The sequence below is a fragment of the Panulirus ornatus genome, chromosome 40 (genome assembly GCF_036320965.1).
Source record: "Panulirus ornatus isolate Po-2019 chromosome 40, ASM3632096v1, whole genome shotgun sequence".
In the NCBI taxonomy this organism is placed as follows: Eukaryota; Metazoa; Arthropoda; class Malacostraca; order Decapoda; family Palinuridae; genus Panulirus; species Panulirus ornatus.
This window is the reverse complement of record NC_092263.1, coordinates 7042183-7062698: the sequence shown is the minus strand read 5'-3', so window position 1 is coordinate 7062698 and position 20516 is coordinate 7042183. Positions and strand designations below refer to the sequence as shown.

Below are 20516 nucleotides of genomic sequence, written 5' to 3'. Positions count from 1 at the left end.
AATATATATTATATATATAATATATATATATAATATATATATATATATATATATAATATATATATTATATATTATATATTATACTATATTATATGTTTGCGGACGTGAAAGTGAGGAACAGTGAACTTGCGCCATCACGGAGCGCGTTAAGTCGGCGCTCAAAGTGAGGGTGTCTTCTTTCGGAAGGAAGTCTAGTGAACAAGCATTGCTGAAGCAGGATTTGGTCAGCAGGAGAAGAACCATCATAATGGGGGAATGAGAGAGTGGCAGCCAGGATATTGAGTTTCACAAGCAGACAGACCGACAGACAGGATGTGAACTCATGGAAGAAGCTGTTCACACAGGAAGCTGTGACCAATTGTGGGTATATGGTTTTCCGGACCGTAGTGTATATATATATATATTAGGCTCAGAGTGGGGTGCCTAAATGTGTGTGGATGTAACCAAGATGTGAAGACCCTTACTGGGAAAAAAACAATCACTCTTGAAGTAGAACCTTCAGACACAATTGAAAATGTGAAGGAAAATAGTGAAATTGGAGAAAAAATGTAGCTTAGACATTGAAGCTTATTGATACAGTGGTTAAATTGATGTGAACTGCTATTGACGTTTGTGTAAATAAATTATACATTTCCTTTTTTTGCCATAGCCAGAGGTTGAACCATTATGTGACATTTATTTTTTTCATTCATTTCAAGCTAGAAGTTTCAGTTTTCTAAATTGTTTCTTACATTTTTCATATGTATATATATGTATGTGTGTGTGTGTGTATATGTGCGTATGTATGTGTATGTGTGTGTATGTGTATATGTATATATATATGTATATTATCCCTGGGGATAGGGGTGAAAGAATACTTCCCACGTATTCCTCGCGTGTCGTAAAAAGCGACTAGAGGGGACGGGAGCGGGGGGCCAGAAATCCTCCCCTCCTTGTATTAACTTTCTAAAATGGGAAACAGAAGAAGGAGTCACGCGGGGAGGGCTCATCCTCCTCGAAGGCTCAGAGTGGGGTGCCTAAATGTGTGTGGATGTAACCAAGATGTGAAAAAAGGAGAGATAGGTAGTATGTTTGAGGAAAGGAACCTAGATGTTTTGGCTCTGAGTGAAACGAAGCTCAAGGGTAAAGGGGAAGAGTGGTTTGGGAATGTCTGGGGAGTAAAGTCAGGGGTTAGTGAGAGGACAAGAGCAAGGGAAGGAGTAGCAATACTCCTGAAACAGGAGTTGTGGGAGTATGTGACAGAGTGTAAGAAAGTAAATTCTCGATTAATATGGGTAAAACTGAAAGTTGATGGAGAGAGGTGGGTGATCATTGGTGCATATGCACCTGGGCATGAGAAGAAAGATCAAGAGAGGCAAGTGTTTTGGGAGCAGCTGAATTAGTGTGTTAGTAGTTTTGATGCACGAGACCGGGTTATAGTGATGGGTGATTTGAATGCAAAGGTGAGTAATGTGGCAGTTGAGGGAATAATTGGTATACATGGGGTGTTCAGTGTTGTAAATGGAAATGGTGAAGAGCTTGTAGATTTATGTGCTGAAAAAGGACTGATGATTGGGAATACCTGGTTTAAAAAGCGAGATATACATAAGTATACTTATGTAAGTAGGAGAGATGGCCAGAGAGCGTTATTGGATTACGTGTTAATTGACAGGCGTGCGAAAGAGAGACTTTTGGATGTTAATGTCCTGAGAGGTGCAACTGGAGGGATGTCTGATCATTATCTTGTGGAGGCTAAGGTGAAGATTTGTATGGGTTTTCAGAAAAGAAGAGTGAATGTTGGGATGAAGAGGGTGGTGAGAGTAAGTGAGCTTGAGAAGGAGACCTGTGTGAGGAAGTACCAGGAGAGACTGAGTACAGAATGGAAAAAGGTGAGAACAATGGAAGCAAGGGGAGTGGGGGAGGAATGGGATGTATTTAGGGAATCAGTGATGGATTGCGCAAAAGATGCTTGTGGCATGAGAAGAGTGGGAGGTGGGTTGATTAGAAAGGGTAGTGAGTGGTGGGATGAAGAAGTAAGAGTATTAGTGAAAGAGAAGAGAGAGGCATTTGGAAGATTTTTGCAGGGAAAAAATGCAATTGAGTGGGAGAGGTATAAAAGAAAGAGACAGGAGGTCAAGAGAAAGGTGCAAGAGGTGAAAAAAAGGGCAAATGAGAGTTGGGGTGAGAGACTATCATTAAATTTTAGGGAGAATAAAAAGATGTTCTGGAAGGAGGTAAATAAAGTGCTTAAGACAAGGGAGCAAACGGGAACTTCAGTGAAGGGCGCAAATGGGGAGTTGATAACAAGTAGTGGTGATGTGAGAGGGAGATGGAGTGAGTATTTTGAAGGTTTGCTGAATGTGCTTGATGATAGAGTGGCAGATATAGGGTGTTTTGGTCGAGGTGGTGTGCAAAGTGATAGGGTTAGGGAAAATGATTTGATAAACAGAGAAGAGGTAGTGAAAGCTTTGCGGAAGATGAAAGCCGGCAAGGCAGCAGGTTTGGATGGTATTGCAGTGGAATTTATAAAAAAAGGGGGTGACTGTATTGTTGACTGGTTGGTAAGGTTATTTAATGTATGTATGACTCATGGTGAGGTGCCTGAGGATTGGCGGAATGCGTGCATAGTGCCATTGTACAAAGGCAAAGGGGATAAGAGTGAGTGCTCAAATTACAGAGTTATAAGTTTGTTGAGTATTCCTGGTAAACTATATGGGAGGGTATTGATTGAGAGGGTGAAGGCATGTACAGAGCATCAGATTGGGGAAGAGCAGTGTGGTTTCAGAAGTGGTAGAGGATGTGTGGATCAGGTGTTTGCTTTGAAGAATATATGTGAGAAATACTTAGAAAAGCAAATGGATTTGTATGTAGCATTTATGGATCTGGAGAAGGCATATGATAGAGTTGATAGAGATGCTCTGTGGAAGGTATTAAGAATATATGGTGTGGGAGGAAAGTTGTTAGAAGCAGTGAAAAGTTTTTATCGAGGATGTAAGGCATGTGTACGTGTAGGAAGAGAGGAAAGTGATTGGTTCTCAGTGAATGTAGGTTTGCGGCAGGGGTGTGTGATGTCTCCATGGTTGTTTAATTTGTTTATGGATGGGGTTGTTAGGGAGGTAAATGCAAGAGTTTTGGAAAGAGGGGCAAGTATGAAGTCTGTTGGGGATGGGAGAGCTTGGGAAGTGAGTCAGTTGTTGTTCGCTGATGATACAGCGCTGGTGGCTGATTCATGTGAGAAACTGCAGAAGCTGGTGACTGAGTTTGGCAAAGTGTGTGGAAGAAGAAAGTTAAGAGTAAATGTGAATAAGAGCAAGGTTATTAGGTACAGTGGGGTTGAGGGTCAAGTCAATTGGGAGGTGAGTTTGAATGGAGAAAAACTGGAGGAAGTGAAGTGCTTTAGATATCTGGGAGTGGATCTGGCAGCGGATGGAACCATGGAAGCGGAAGTGGATCATAGTGTGGGGGAGGGGGCGAAGATTCTGGGGGCCTTGAAGAATGTGTGGAAGTCGAGAACATTATCTCGGAAAGCAAAAATGGGTATGTTTGAAGGAATAGTGGTTCCAACAATGTTGTATGGTTGCGAGGCCTGGGCCATGGATAGAGTTGTGCGCAGGAGGATGGATGTGCTGGAAATGAGATGTTTGAGGACAATGTGTGGTGTGAGGTGGTTTGATCGAGTGAGTAACGTAAGGGTAAGAGAGATGTGTGGAAATAAAAAGAGCGTGGTTGAGAGAGCAGAAGAGGGTGTTTTGAAGTGGTTTGGGCACATGGAGAGAATGAGTGAGGAAAGATTGACCAAGAGGATATATGTGTCGGAGGTGGAGGGAACGAGAAGAAGAGGGAGACCGAATTGGAGGTGGAAGGATGGAGTGAAAAAGATTTTGTGTGATCGGGGCCTGAACATGCAGGAGGGTGAAAGGAGGGCAAGGAATAGAGTGAATTGGAGCGATGTGGTATACCGGGGTTGACGTGCTGTCAGTGGATTGAATCAAGGCATGTGAAGCGTCTGGGGTAAACCATGGAAAGCTGTGTAGGTATGTATATTTGCGTGTGTGGACGTATGTATATACATGTGTATGGGGGGGGGGTTGGGCCATTTCTTTCTTTCGTCTGTTTCCTTGCGCTACCTCGCAAACGCGGGAGACAGCGACAAAGTATAAAAAAAAAAAAAAAAATATATATATATATATATATATATATATAAAAAAATATATATATATATATATATATATATATATATATATTTTTTTATTATACTTTGTCGCTGTCTCCCGCGTTTGCGAGGTAGCGCAAGGAAACAGACGAAAGAAATGGCCCAACCCCCCCCCCCCCATACACATGTATATACATACGTCCACACACGCAAATATACATACCTACACAGCTTTCCATGGTTTGCCCCAGACGCTTCACATGCCTTGATTCAATCCACTGACAGCACGTCAACCCCGGTATACCACATCGCTCCAATTCACTCTATTCCTTGCCCTCCTTTCACCCTCCTGCATGTTCAGGCCCCGATCAAACAAAATCTTTTTCACTCCATCCTTCCACCTCCAAGTTGGTCTCCCTCTTCTCCTCGTTCCCTCCACCTCCGACACATATATCCTCTTGGTCAATCTTTCCTCACTCATTCTCTCCATGTGCCCAAACCACTTCAAAACACCCACTTCTGCTCTCTCAACCACGCTCTTTTTATTTCCACACATCTCTCTTACCCTTACGTTACTCACTCGATCAAACCACCTCACACCACACATTGTCCTCAAACATCTCATTTCCAGCACATCCATCCTCCTGCGCACAACTCTATCCATAGCCCACGCCTCGCAACCATACAACATTGTTGGAACCACTATTCCTTCAAACATACCCATTTTTGCTTTCCGAGATAATGTTCTCGACTTCCACACATTCTTCAAGGCCCCCAGAATTTTCGCCCCCTCCCCCACACTATGATCCACTTCCGCTTCCATGGTTCCATCCGCTGCCAGATCCACTCCCAGATATCTAAAACACTTCACTTCCTCCAGTTTTTCTCCATTCAAACTCACCTCCCAATTGACTTGATCCTCAACCCTACTGTACCTAATAACCTTGCTCTTATTCACATTTACTCTTAACTTTCTTCTTCCACACACTTTACCAAACTCAGTCACCAGCTTCTGTAGTTTCTCACATGAATCAGCCACCAGCGCTGTATCATCAGCGAACAACAACTGACTCACTGCCATTTCCCGCGTTAGCGAGGTAGCATTAAGAACAGAGGACTGGGCCTTTGAGGGAATATCCTCATCTGGCCCCCTTCTCTGTTCCTTCATTTGGAAAATTAAAGAAAAAAAAAGAGAGGGGAGGATTTCCAGCCCCATGCTCCCTCCCCTTTTAGTCGCCTTCTACGACACGCAGGGAATACGTGGGAAGTATTCTTTCCTCCCTATCCCCAGGGATAATATATATATATATATATATATATATATATATATATATATATATATATATATATATATATATATATATATATATATATATATATAATATATATATATATATATATATATATATATATATATTCTTTTCTTTCAAACTATTCGCCATTTCCCGCATTAGCGAGGTAGCGTTAAGAACAGATGACTGGGCCTTTGAGGGACTACCCTCACCTGGCCCAATTCTCTGTTCCTTCTTTTGGAAAATTAAAAAAAAAAAAAAATGAGAGGGGAGGATTTCCAGCCCCCCGCTCCCTCCCCTTTTAGTCGCCTTCTACGACACGCAGGGAATACGTGGGAAGTATTCTTGCTCCCCTATCCCCAGGGATAATATATATATATATATATATATATATATATATATATATATATATATATATATATATATATATATATATATATATATATATATATATATATATATATATATATATATATATATATATATATATATATATATATATATATATATATATATATATATATATATATATATATATATATATATATATATATATATATATATATATATATATATATATATATATATATATATATATATATATATATATATATATATATATATATATATATATATATATATATATATATATATATATATATATATATATATATATATTATATTTTTTTTTAATTTTCCAAAAGAAGGAACACAGGGGGCCAGGTGAGGATATTCCAAAAAAGGCCCAGTCCTTTGTTCTTAACGCTACCTCGCTAACGCGGGAGATGGCGAATAGTTTAAAAGAAAGAAAAGATATACATATATATATATATATATATATATATATATATATATATATATATATATATATATATATATATATATATATATATATATATATATATATCGTAACGCAAGAGGTCAAAGTCGTGAGCGTGATTTAGTATATGCTGATAACCACAAAGAAGTGAGACACGATGAGTTCCCAAGTGCAGTTTCGTATAATGATCACATCGTCAGGGGAGATACAAGAATGAGATAGATGATGAGGATTGGTCAATTCATATACAAGGTAGAGACGAAGTTAAGACGCTATAGGTAAACAGCGTCATCCATTAGTTCTTTTTTTATGACTATGAAAGATAGAGTGTCAGAGCCCCGTGGGCGTTGCATATGTGAGTCAAATATGTAACACATAAGAAGCAAGACTGATGATGTTTCAGTCGTGATAAACTCTTCTCACGTGGGTGGAAGTTGAACGATTATCAGATACCTTTTCTCCCTACATTATCGAAATACATGAAGAAATCAACCCTCGCTCTTGCTATTTATTAAACATGGATGAAATCATTTATATAATGTTATCAAACCATGAGCCAGGCAGTGCATGTTTTAAGTTTGGTCAAAAAAAATAATGTATGTTACATATTGTATGACAGTGTGTAGGGAGTAGGGAGATTGGGATAGTATTGGTAATGGTGTGTTGCCATCCGAGATCTTCTGGCAGGTGTGTTGCCCAAGTCTCCAGGCAGATCCTGTCATAAAGTGATGGACGCTCAGGATGACGTCCAAGTGTACGTACATGGTGAGTCCTGGACACTCAAGGTCATGACCCCATGAACACCATGAACCAGACTTTATTTGTCTATCTTTAACAACATCACAAGACTGGGACAAAATACTGTATGATAATTCATGTATTGTGTCCTCACTTGTACTAACACTTGGTCACACACTCACAGTCTAGATCCATCAGGAGCAACTTCATTAGTGTCTCAACAAAATTCATGACCTTGAGTCATGCTGAACCTCCAACACTTTTGTTGGGAAGAAGATAAATAAGAGTGAGAGAAACAATGATACAAATTAGAACAATAACAGTATATCATCCTGGACCTGGTGGTCGGAAAGACGTAATTACCACTCACATAATGACTCCAACTCCTTACTGGGTCACTGGCATTGATGAAATATTCAGTTGATAAAAGACATTTACAGTTATACTCTGTGAACTTTATATCAAACCTGGAGAGAAGGTACATACATACTTACCTGTACTTATGACGACATTATGCCCAAAAAGGCAGGTCCAGCGCGTCGTGCTCATCGGAAAAAGGTCTTGAGTTAGTATGAGTCGGTTGTGTAGGGTTATGTGTGAGATGGCGAGAGATTGTGTTTGTGGACTTAATGCCAGTAGCCCACGTGTGGGTGAGGCAGAAAGAAAAGATATTTAACTTGGTTGAAACTGCTGCCTACCACCTACCTACTCTCTCTCTCTCTCTCTCTCTCTCTCTCTCTCTCTCTCTCTCTCTCTCTCTCTCTCTATGTATATATATATATATATATATATATATATATATATATATATATATATATATATATATATATATATATATATATATATATATATATATATATATATATATATATATATATATATATATATATATATATATATATATATATATATATATATATATATATATATATATATATATATATATATATATATATATATATATATATATATATATATATATATATATATATATATATATATATATATATATATATATATATATATATATATATATATATATATATATATATATATATATATATATATATATATATATATATATATATATATATATATATATATATATATTGCAGTGGAATTTATTAAAAAAGGGGGTGACTGTATTGTTGACTGGTTGGTAAGGTTATTTAATGTATGTATGACTCATGGTGAGGTGCCTGAGGATTGGCGGAATGCGTGCATAGTGCCATTGTACAAAGGCAAAGGGGATAAGAGTGAGTGCTCAAATTACAGAGGTATAAGTTTGTTGAGTATTCCTGGTAAATTATATGGGAGGGTATTGATTGAAAGGGTGAAGGCATGTACAGAGCATCAGATTGGGGAAGAGCAGTGTGGTTTCAGAAGTGGTAGAGGATGTGTGGATCAGGTGTTTGCTTTGAAGAATGTATGTGAGAAATACTTAGAAAAGCAAATGGATTTGTATGTAGCATTTATGGATCTGGAGAAGGCATATGATAGAGTTGATAGAGATGCTCTGTGGAAGGTATTAAGAATATATGGTGTGGGAGGCAAGTTGTTAGAAGCAGTGAAAAGTTTTTATCGAGGATGTAAGGCATGTGTACGTGTAGGAAGAGAGGAAAGTGATTGGTTCTCAGTGAATGTAGGTTTGCGGCAGGGGTGTGTGATGTCTCCATGGTTGTTTAATTTGTTTATGGATGGGGTTGTTAGGGAGGTAAATGCAAGAGTCTTGGAAAGAGGGGCAAGTATGAAGTCTGTTGGGGATGAGAGAGCTTGGGAAGTGAGTCAGTTGTTGTTCGCTGATGATACAGCGCTGGTGGCGGATTCATGTGAGAAACTGCAGAAGCTGGTGACGGAGTTTGGTAAAGTGTGTGAAAGAAGAAAGTTAAGAGTAAATGTGAATAAGAGCAAGGTTATTAGGTACAGTAGGGTTGAGGGTCAAGTCAATTGGGAGGTGAGTTTGAATGGTGAAAAACTGGAGGAAGTGAAGTGTTTTAGATATCTGGGAGTGGATCTGTCAGCGGATGGAACCATGGAAGCGGAAGTGGATCATAGGGTGGGGGAGGGGGCGAAAATTTTGGGAGCCTTGAAAAATGTGTGGAAGTCGAGAACATTATCCCGGAAAGCAAAAATGGGTATGTTTGAAGGAATAGTAGTTCCAACAATGTTGTATGGTTGCGAGGCGTGGGCTATGGATAGAGTTGTGCGCAGGAGGATGGATGTGCTGGAAATGAGATGTTTGAGGACAATGTGTGGTGTGAGGTGGTTTGATCGAGTAAGTAACGTAAGGGTAAGAGAGATGTGTGGAAATAAAAAGAGCGTGGTTGAGAGAGCAGAAGAGGGTGTTTTAAAATGGTTTGGGCACATGGAGAGAATGAGTGAGGAAAGATTGACCAAGAGGATATATGTGTCGGAGGTGGAGGGAACGAGGAGAAGAGGGAGACCAAATTGGAGGTGGAAAGATGGAGTGAAAAAGATTTTGTGTGATCGGGGCCTGAACATGCAGGAGGGTGAAAGGAGGGCAAGGAATAGAGTGAATTGGAGCGATGTGGTATACAGGGGTTGACGTGCTGTCAGTGGATTGAATCAAGGCATGTGAAGCGTCCGGGGTAAACCATGGAAAGCTGTGTAGGTATGTATATTTGTGTGTGTGGACGTGTGTATGTACATGTGTATGGGGGGGGTTGGGGAATTTCTTTCGTCTGTTTCCTTGCGCTACCTCGCAAACGCGGGAGACAGCGACAAAGTATAAAAAAAAAAAAAAATTATTATTATATTTTGTCGCTGTCTCCCGCGTTTGCGAGGTAGCGCAAGGAAACAGACGAAAGAAATGGCCCAACCCCCCCCCCATACACATGTATATACATACGTCCACACACGCAAATGTACATACCTACACAGCTTTCCATGGTTTACCCCAGACGCTTCACATGCCTTGATTCAATCCACTGACAGCACGTCAACCCCGGTATACCACATCGCTCCAATTCACTCTATTCCTTGCCCTCCTTTCACCCTCCTGCATGTTCAGGCCCCGATCACACAAAATCTTTTTCACTCCATCTTTCCACCTCCAATTTGGTCTCCCTCTTCTCCTCGTTCCCTCCACCTCCGACACATATATCCTCTTGGTCAATCTTTCCTCACTCATTCTCTCCATGTGCCCAAACCACTTCAAAACACCCTCTTCTGCTCTCTCAACCACGCTCTTTTTATTTCCACACATCTCTCTTACCCTTACGTTACTCACTCGATCAAACCACCTCACACCACACATTGTCCTCAAACATCTCATTTCCAGCACATCCATCCTCCTGCGCACAACTCTATCCATAGCCCACGCCCCGCAACCATATAACATTGTTGGAACCACTATTCCTTCAAACATACCCATTTTTGCTTTCCGAGATAATGTTCTCGACTTCCACACATTCTTCAAGGCCCCCAGAATTTTCGCCCCCTCCCCCACCCTATGATCCACTTCCGCTTCCATGTTTCCATCCGCTGCCAGATCCACTCCCAGATATCTAAAACACTTCACTTCCTCCAGTTTTCTCCATTCAAACTTACCTCCCAATTGACTTGACCCTCAACCCTACTGTACCTAATAACCTTGCTCTTATTCACATTTACTCTTAACTTTCTTCTTCCACACACTTTACCAAACTCAGTCACCAGCTTCTGCAGTTTCTCACATGAATCAGCCACCAGCGCTGTATCATCAGCGAACAACAACTGACTCACTTCCCAAGCTCTCTCATCCCCAACAGACTTCATACTTGCCCCTCTTTCCAAAACTCTTGCATTTACCTCCCTAACAACCCCATCCATAAACAAATTAAACAACCATGGAGACATCACACACCCCTGCCGCAAACCTACATTCACTGAGAACCAATCACTTTCCTCTCTTCCTACACGTACACATGCCTTACATCCTCGATAAAAACTTTTCACTGCTTCTAACAACTTTCCTCCTACACCATATATTCTTAATACCTTCCACAGAGCATCTCTATCAACTCTATCATATGCCTTCTCCAGATCCATAAATGCTACATACAAATCCATTTGCTTTTCTAAGTATTTCTCACATACATTCTTCAAAGCAAACACCTGATCCACACATCCTCTACCACTTCTGAAACCACACTGCTCTTCCCCAATCTGATGCTCTGTACATGCCTTCACCCTCTCAATCAATACCCTCCCATATAATTTACCAGGAATACTCAACAAACTTATACCTCTGTAATTTGAGCACTCACTCTTATCCCCTTTGCCTTTGTACAATGGCACTATGCACGCATTCCGCCAATCCTCAGGCACCTCACCATGAGTCATACATACATTAAATAATCTTACCAACCAGTCAACAATACAGTCACCCCCTTTTTTAATAAATTCCACGGCAATACCATCCAAACCTGCTGCCTTGCCGGCTTTCATCTTCCGCAAAGCTTTTACTACCTCTTCTCTGTTTAACAAATCATTTTCCCTAACCCTCTCACTTTGCACACCACCTCGACCAAAACACCCTATATCTGCCACTCTATCATCAAACACATTCAACAAACCTTCAAAATACTCACTCCATCTCCTTCTCACATCACCACTACTTGTTATCACCTCCCCATCTGCGCCCTTCACTGAAGTTCCCATTTGCTCCCTTGTCTTACGCACTTTATTTACCTCCTTCCAGAACATCTTTTTATTCTCCCTAAAATTTAATGATACTCTCTCACCCCAACTCTCATTTGCCCTTTTTTTCACCTCTTGCACCTTTCTCTTGACCTCTTGTCTCTTTCTTTTATACATCTTCCACTCAATTGCATTTTTTCCCCTGCAAAAATCGTCCAAATGCCTCTCTCTTCTCTTTCACTAATACTCTTACTTCTTCATCCCACCACTCACTACCCTTTCTAATCAACCCACCTCCCACTCTTCTCATGCCACAAGCATTTTTTGCGCAATCCATCTCTGATTCCCTAAGTACATCCCATTCCTCCCCCACTCCCCTTACTTCCATTGTTCTCACCTTTTTCCATTCTGTACTCAGTCTCTCCTGGTACTTCCTCACACAGGTCTCCTTCCCAAGCTCACTTACTCTCACCACCCTCTTCACCCCAACATTCACTCTTCTTTTCCGAAAACCCATACAAATCTTCACCTTAGCCTCCACAAGATAATGATCAGACATCCCTCCAGTTGCACCTCTCAGCACATTAACATCCAAAAGTCTCTCTTTCGCACGCCTGTCAATTAACACGTAATCCAATAATGCTCTCTGGCCATCTCTCCTACTTACATAAGTATACTTATGTATATCTCGCTTTTTAAACCAGGTATTCCCAATCATCAGTCCTTTTTCAGCACATAAATCTACAAGCTCTTCACCATTTCCATTTACAACACTGAACACCCCATGTATACCAATTATTCCCTCAACTGCCACATTACTCACCTTTGCATTCAAATCACCCATCACTATAACCCGGTCTCGTGCATCAAAACCACTAACCCACTCATTCTGCTGCTCCCAAAACACTTGCCTCTCATGATCTTTCTTCTCATGCCCGGGTGCATATGCACCAATAATCACCCACCTCTCTCCATCAACTTTCAATTTTACCCATATTAATCGAGAATTTACTTTCTTACATTCTATCACATACTCCCACAACTCCTGTTTCAGGAGTATTGCTACTCCTTCCCTTGCTCTTGTCCTCTCACTAACCCCTGAATTTACTCCCCAGACATTCCCAAACCACTCTTCCCCTTTACCCTTGAGCTTCGTTTCACTCAGAGCCAAAACATCCAGGTTCCTTTCCTCAAACATACTACCTATCTCTCCTTTTTTCACATCTTGGTTACATCCACACACATTTAGACACCCCACTCTGAGCCTTCGAGGAGGATGAGCACTCCCCGCGTGACTCCTTCTTCTGTTTCCCATTTTAGAAAGTTAATACAAGGAGGGGAGGATTTCTGGCCCCCCGCTCCCGTCCCCTCTAGTCGCTTTCTACGACACGCGAGGAATACGTGGGAAGTATTCTTTCACCTCTATCCCCAGGGATAATATACATATATATATACATATACACATACACACACATACACATACATACGCACATATACACACACACACACACACACACACACACACACAAGAAATGTTCCCCACTAACATAAAAGTCTTTCCTCGTACTGTAAAAAAGTTACCTATACAAACACGAACAATCACCATTTACATTCGTAACATGTACCACTTGTGAACCTTAAAGTTCATTGTGCTGAATACTTAAAAAACTAGATCAGTTTTTGAGCTAAATGGCAGTCACTGGTGAGGAAAAGATCGTGCCTCGGGGGAATAAGATCTCTAGGGAGAATAATCAGCTGAGCATTGAAACGTTTGACCCAACTGGATCCTTCAAACGTTTGAGTCTGCTAGTTATCCCAGCTGGTTCCTTGAAACCTTCCATCCAGCTGCATCATTGAAACTTTTGATTCAGTTGTGTTTTTGAAACTTATGACCCACTTGGATTCTTAAAACGTTTACCCCAGCTAAATACGTCAAACGTTTGAGCCAGTTGGATCCATGGAACGTTTAAAGTCATTCAGACCGACCTCGACCCTTCTCGTTGGTGCTTCACGAACCTAATGAGAAATTTGAACCATAAATTAAATGATTTATAAAAGAACAGCTTTTACCTGCGTCACTAGAGACCAATCAAGGAAATGCTGAGGCCATCCATGTTATGAACTATACAGAATTATTCCTTAAATGAATAACATTAAGCTTTAAGACGTAGCTTCGCCTTGAGCCATCATTAATTAGGTAGGTTATATGTTAAGAACTTCTAAATGATGTATGATGTATGAACATGAAAGCCTCCTTTCTTGATATTGTGTCTCAAACAAAAGACTTATTAATAACGAGGATTAAAAGTGATTATGATTATAGTCACGAGACAATAATGTTACATGTTCACCTGCCTCCAGTTCACGAGGGACAAGATAATCAACAGTAATATGACACACCAATAATCACCAGGATGTACCTACGATTCCCGTGTGGTCATGTGAACCTTCACAAGAAACTATGGGAAGGTAAAAGATCCATGGAGAAGAATATGAGAACAAAAAGTAAACCTACTTTAATGTTTACATGGGTATGGTGAACTTGAACAAACTGGAAATATTACGTTTGTTTTGGTTAATACAAATAATGGCTGTGGAATATTGAGGGGAGTCAGAGAAAATATTACCAAGATAAGACCCAATACTTTAAAGTACTTCGTATATACCATCAATATGGATTTTTTAGACAAGGAATGATAATAATAGAACAATAATACCTGTGTTTACATTCTCTCTCCCTATATATAGCACCAGTCACAGTAAACACAAACAAAACAATACATGTAATAAAGTTCCACCGCAACATGGTTAACACCTCACTCTTACCAACAGCTCCAGGTCCTCCCAGGCGAGCCAGTACATATCCAACCACCAACACTCACACAGAAATATAAAGCTCTGCTCTTCCCTGCTTCAAACTTCACCATGCTACATCCTCCTGCCCACTGCAAACATCTACTCCCTGCCTGCCTCACACTTCACCATGCTACATCCTCCAGGATGCCCACTGCAAACATCTCCCTGCCTCACACTTCACCATGCTACATCCTTCTGCCCGCTGCAAACATCTCCTCCCTGCCTCACACTTCACCATGCTACATCCTGCTGCCCACTGCAAACATCATCCAGACAAAATATATTCAAACTCGAACGATCCAGCAGGACTAAACGTTCCCGCTATCTTTATATAGAAATGTATATACATATATGTACACATTGGCGTTACCGAACTCTGCCTACGTATGTTTAAGTCGCGGGTGAAAAGTTACCTTCGGCGAGGTTGTATCATCAGAGTGAAATATCATCAAAAAACGTTTCACTCAGAGTCTGACCTTAATGCTACTGAAAAAAGACGTGGTCCCTTCACAGGCAGTGAAAGAAAAAAGACCAACGCAAAGGCTCTATCCCCTCCCTTCACCCCCTCCGGCAACACTCCAGAAGAAAAAGAGTAAAAAATATCTTGCAGGACTAATAAGCCAGGTGGATATCTTTACACGAAGTCAGAAAGTAGAATGAATGTGAATATATCATGCATAGTACCATCAAGTACATGCATCCCTTCACTTTTTATAGTTAAGACAATGATAGTGAAAAATTGTGAGCTTTAACCTCGCAACTGAACAAATCTATTATACCACCGATGAAATGAGATGATACAATAATTCCTTCTTTTTCCCTTTGGCCTAGGCGAGATCAGTAGTTTGGAAGGTAACACAATATACCACTACTTTATGATGTTTGGTTAAAACAATTATTCAGTACTAGATAGTGACAGGTGATGATCAACTTAATTTTGAATACATTAAACAATCTTGCGCTGAACAACAGTATGAGTAAGAAATTATCTGCATGTGGAATTTAAGGACCTGGATAAAGCATATGATAGAGTTGAGAGAGATTCCTTGTGGAAGGTCTTAAGAGTATACGGTGTGGGAGGAAATTGTTGTAAGCAGTGGGTTTTTATCAAGGGTGTGAAGCATGTGTAAAAGTTGGAGGAGAGGAGGATGAATTGTTCCAAGTAATGATTGGTCTGTAAAAGGGCTATGTGTTCTCACCATGGTTGTTTCATCTGTTTATGGATAGGGTGGTGAGGGAGGAAATGCAAGAGCTTTGGAGAGAGGAGCAAGTAAGGATGTAGGGATGATAGGGCCTGGGAAGTGACTTAATTGTTCTTTGCTGATGATACAACACTAGTGGCAGATTTGAGTAAGAAACTGCAGAAGTTGATGACTCAGTTTTAGTGTGTGAAAGGAAGGAAACTGAGTTGGAATAAGAATAAAAGCAGGGTTTAGCAGGGTTGAAGGACATATATATATATATATATATATATATATATATATATATATATATATATATATATATATATATATATATATATATATATATATATATATATATATATATATATATATATATATATATATATATATATATATATATATATATATATATATATATATATATATATATATATATATACATGTGCAAGAGGCAGGAACGAGGGGTCCCAGGTTCGATCCTGGCTGATGGAACTTTGTATGTTCTATGAAAGTGCTCGTTCATATACACTTTATTCGTATTCATATAACTCCGCGTTGTACAGTCAGGTTCGGTAAAACGCTAACAGCTAGCTATGTGTTCTGTTCGGAAACAACCGATAGACCCCGTTGCTCACCATTGTGAGACGAAGGTTATTCGAGTACTTAGTATTTCGAATAGTTGTTTCCTATTATACACTCCCTTAGCCTAGCGGTTAGCATGCCTGCCTCTTGCACAAGGGGTCACAGGTTCGATCCTGGCTGATGGAGCTTTGTATGTTCTATGAAGGTGCGCGTTCATATACACTTTATTCGTATATATATATATATATATATGTATATATATATATATATATATATGTATATATATATATATATATATATATATTTTTTTTTTTTTTTTTTTTTTTTATACTTTGTCGCTGTCTCCCGCGTTTGCGAGGTAGCGCAAGGAAACAGACGAAAGAAATGGCCCCCCCCCCATACACATGTACATACACATGTCCACACACGCAAATATACATACCTACACAGCTTTCCATGGTCCACCCCAGACGCCTCACATGCCTTGATTCACTCCACTGACAGCACGTCAACCCCTGTATACCACATCGCTCCAATTCACTCTATTCCTTGCCCTCCTTACACCCTCCTGCATGTTCAGGCCCCGATCACACAAAATCTTTTTCACTCCATCTTTCCACCTCCAATTTGGTCTCCCTCTTCTCCTCGTTCCCTCCACCTCCGACACATATATCCTCTTGGTCAATCTTTCCTCACTCATTCTCTCCATGTGCCCAAACCATTTCAAAACACCCTCTTCTGCTCTCTCAACCACGCTCTTTTTATTTCCACACATCTCTCTTACCCTTACGTTACTTACTCGATCAAACCACCTCACACCACACATTGTCCTCAAACATCTCATTTCCAGCACATCCATCCTCCTGCGCACAACTCTATCCATAGCCCACGCCTCGCAACCATACAACATTGTTGGAACCACTATTCCTTCAAACATACCCATTTTTGCTTTCCGAGATAATGTTCTCGACTTCCACACATTTTTCAAGGCTCCCAAAATTTTCGCCCCCTCCCCCACCCTATGATCCACTTCCGCTTCCATGGTTCCATCCGCTGACAGATCCACTCCCAGATATCTAAAACACTTCACTTCCTCCAGTTTTTCTCCATTCAAACTCACCTCCCAATTGACTTGACCCTCAACCCTACTGTACCTAATAACCTTGCTCTTATTCACATTTACTCTTAACTTTCTTCTTCCACACACTTTACCAAACTCAGTCACCAGCTTCTGCAGTTTCTCACATGAATCAGCCACCAGCGCTGTATCATCAGCGAACAACAACTGACTCACTTCCCAAGCTCTCTCATCCCCAACAGACTTCATACTTGCCCCTCTTTCCAAAACTCTTGCATTTACCTCCCTAACAACCCCATATATATATATATATATATATATATATATATATATATATATATATATATATATATATATATATATATATTTTTCTTTCTTTCTTTCAAACTATTCGCCATTTCCCGCATTAGCGAGGTAGCGTTAAGAACAGATGACTGGGCCTTTGAGGGACTAACCTCACCTGACCCAATTCTCTGTTCCTTCTTTTGGAAAAAAAAAAAAAAAAAAAAAAAAAAAAAAACGAGAGGGGAGGATTTCCAGCCCCCCGCTCCCTCCCCTTTTAGTCGCCTTCTACGACACGCAGGGAATACGTGGGAAGTATTCTTAATCCCCTATCCCCAGGGATAATATATATATATATATATATATATATATATATATATATATATATATATATATATATATATATATATATATATATATATATATATATAAAAGAAAGAGGCAGGAGGTCATGAGAAAGGTGCAAGAGGTGAAAAAGAGGGCAAATGAGAGTTAGGGTGAGAGAGTATCATTAAATTTCAGGGAAAATAAAAAGATGTTTTGGAAGGAGGTAAATAAAGTGCGTAAGACGAGGGAGCAAATGGGAACTTCAGTGAAGGGGGCTAATGGGGAGGTGATAACAAGTAGTAGTGATGTGAGAAGGAGATGGAGTGAGTATTTTGAAGGTTTGTTGAATGTGTTTGATGATAGAGTGGCAGATATAGGGTGATTTGGTCGAGGTGGTGTGCAAAGTGAGAGGGTTAGGGAAAATGATTTGGTAAATAGAGAGGAGGTAGTAAAAGCTTTACGGAAGATGAAAGCCGGCAAGGCAGCAGGTTTGGATGGTATTGCAGTGGAATTTATTAAAAAAGGGAGTGACTGTATTGTTGACTGGTTGTTAAGGTTATTTAATGTATGTATGATTCATGGTGAGGTGCCTGAGGATTGGCGGAATGCCTGCATAGTGCCATTGTACAAAGACAAAGGGGATAAGAGTGAGTGCTCAAATTACAGAGGTATAAGTTTGTTGAGTATTCCTGGTAAATCATATGGGAGGGTATTGATTGAGAGGGTGAAGGCATGTACAGAGCATCAGATTGGGGAGGAGCAGTGTGGTTTCAGAAGTGGTAGAGGATGTGTGGATCAGGTGTTTGCTTTGAAGAATGTATGTGAGAAATACTTAGAAAAACAAATGGATTTGTATGTAGCATTTATGGATCTGGAGAAGGCATATGATAGAGTTGATAGAGATGCTCTGTGGAAGGTATTAAGAATATATAGTGTGGGAGGCAAGTTGTTAGAAGCAGTGAAAAATATTTATCGAGGATGTAAGGCATGTGTGCGTGTAGGAAGAGAGGAAAGTGATTGGTTCTCAGTTAATGTAGGTTTGCGGGAGGGGTGTGTGATGTCTCCATGGTTGTTTAATTTGTTTATGGATGGTGTTGTTAGGGAGGTGATTGCAAGAGCTTTGGAAAGAGGGGCAAGTATGCAGTCTGTTGTGGATGAGAGAGCTTGGGAAGTGAGTCAGTTGTTGTTCGCTGATGATACAGCGCTGGTGGCTGATTCATGTAAGAAACTGCAGAAGCTGGTGACTGAGTTTGGTAAAGTGTGTGAAAGAAGGAAGTTAAGAGTAAATGTGAATAAGAGCAAGGTTATTAGGTACAGTAGGATTGAGGGTCAAGTCAATTGGGAGGTAAGTTTGAATGGAGAGAAACTGGAGGAAGTAAAGTGCTTTAGATATCTGGAAGTGGATCTGGCAGCGGATGGAACAATGGAAGCCGAAGTGAATCATAGGGTGGGGGAGGGGGCGAAAATTCTGAGAGCATTGAAGAATGTTTGGAAGTCGAGAACATTATCTCGGAAAGCAAAAATGGGTATGTTTGAAGGAATAGTGGTTCCAGCAATGTTGTATGGTTGCGAAGCGTGGGCTATAGATAGAGTTGTGCGCAGGAGGGTGGATGTGCTGGAAATGAGATGTTTGAGGACAATATGTGGTGCGAGGTGGTTTGATCGAGTAAGTAATGTAAGGGTAAGAGAGATATGTGGAAATAAAAAGAGTGTGATTGAGAGAGCAGAAGAGGGTGTTTTGAAATGGTTTGGTCACATGAAGAGAATGAGTGAGGAAAGATTGACCAAGAGGATATACGTGTCAGAGGTGGAGGGAACGAGGAGAAGTGGGAGACCAAATTGGAGGTGGAAAGATGGAGTGAAAAAGATTTTGAGTGATCGGGGCCTGAACATGCAGGAGGGTGAAAGGCGTGCAAGGAATAGAGTGAATTGGAACGATGTGGTATACCGGGGTCGACGTGCTATCAATGGATTGAACCAGGGCATGTGAAGCGTCTTGGGTAAACCATGGAAAGCTGTGTGGGGCCTGGATGTCGGAAAATATTATAAAGGTTTCCAAAAGGAAAATCTAAACAGCAAGACGAAAATATCAGATTCTTTTGCCCAGAAGAAAACGGTCAGGTAAGCATTGGTTATTTGTAATCGTTCAGTAGACAACAGTCAGGTAAGCACTGGTTGATAGCAATTATCCAATGGACAAAGGACAGGTGAGGAATGATTGCTAACTGCGGTCCATTAGACAACGGTCAGGTGAACAATGGCTAATGGCAGCAGTCCAGTCATCATTTTCAAGTAAACAATAACTGGTGTCAGTGATCTAGTACACAATGATCAGGTAAGCGATTGTTTATGTCAGTGGTCCAGTAGAGAACGGTCAGTAAGCAGGGCCATTATAATGGCAGAAGAACGTTAATCTCACTCTGCTGAGAGAAACATTAGCCTGATACAGACACATAACACATATGATCCTTTCTTGCGTGAGTGTTCAGCCCTTTGGCTCCACATTGCATTGCTATGGCGAGGGCCGGGTCAGCATGTTACGCCTATGAGACAGTCAAGTGTCTTACTGGTTAATGGGCAAGAT

At 40.3% G+C, this 20516-nt stretch overlaps 1 protein-coding gene across 2 annotated transcripts in view; it reads left to right on the top strand.

Annotated features, from left to right (window-relative positions):
* Window positions 1-20516, top strand: part of LOC139761334 (monocarboxylate transporter 9-like) — a 317500-nt gene that overhangs the window by 9401 nt on the left and 287583 nt on the right. The window lies entirely within an intron of this gene.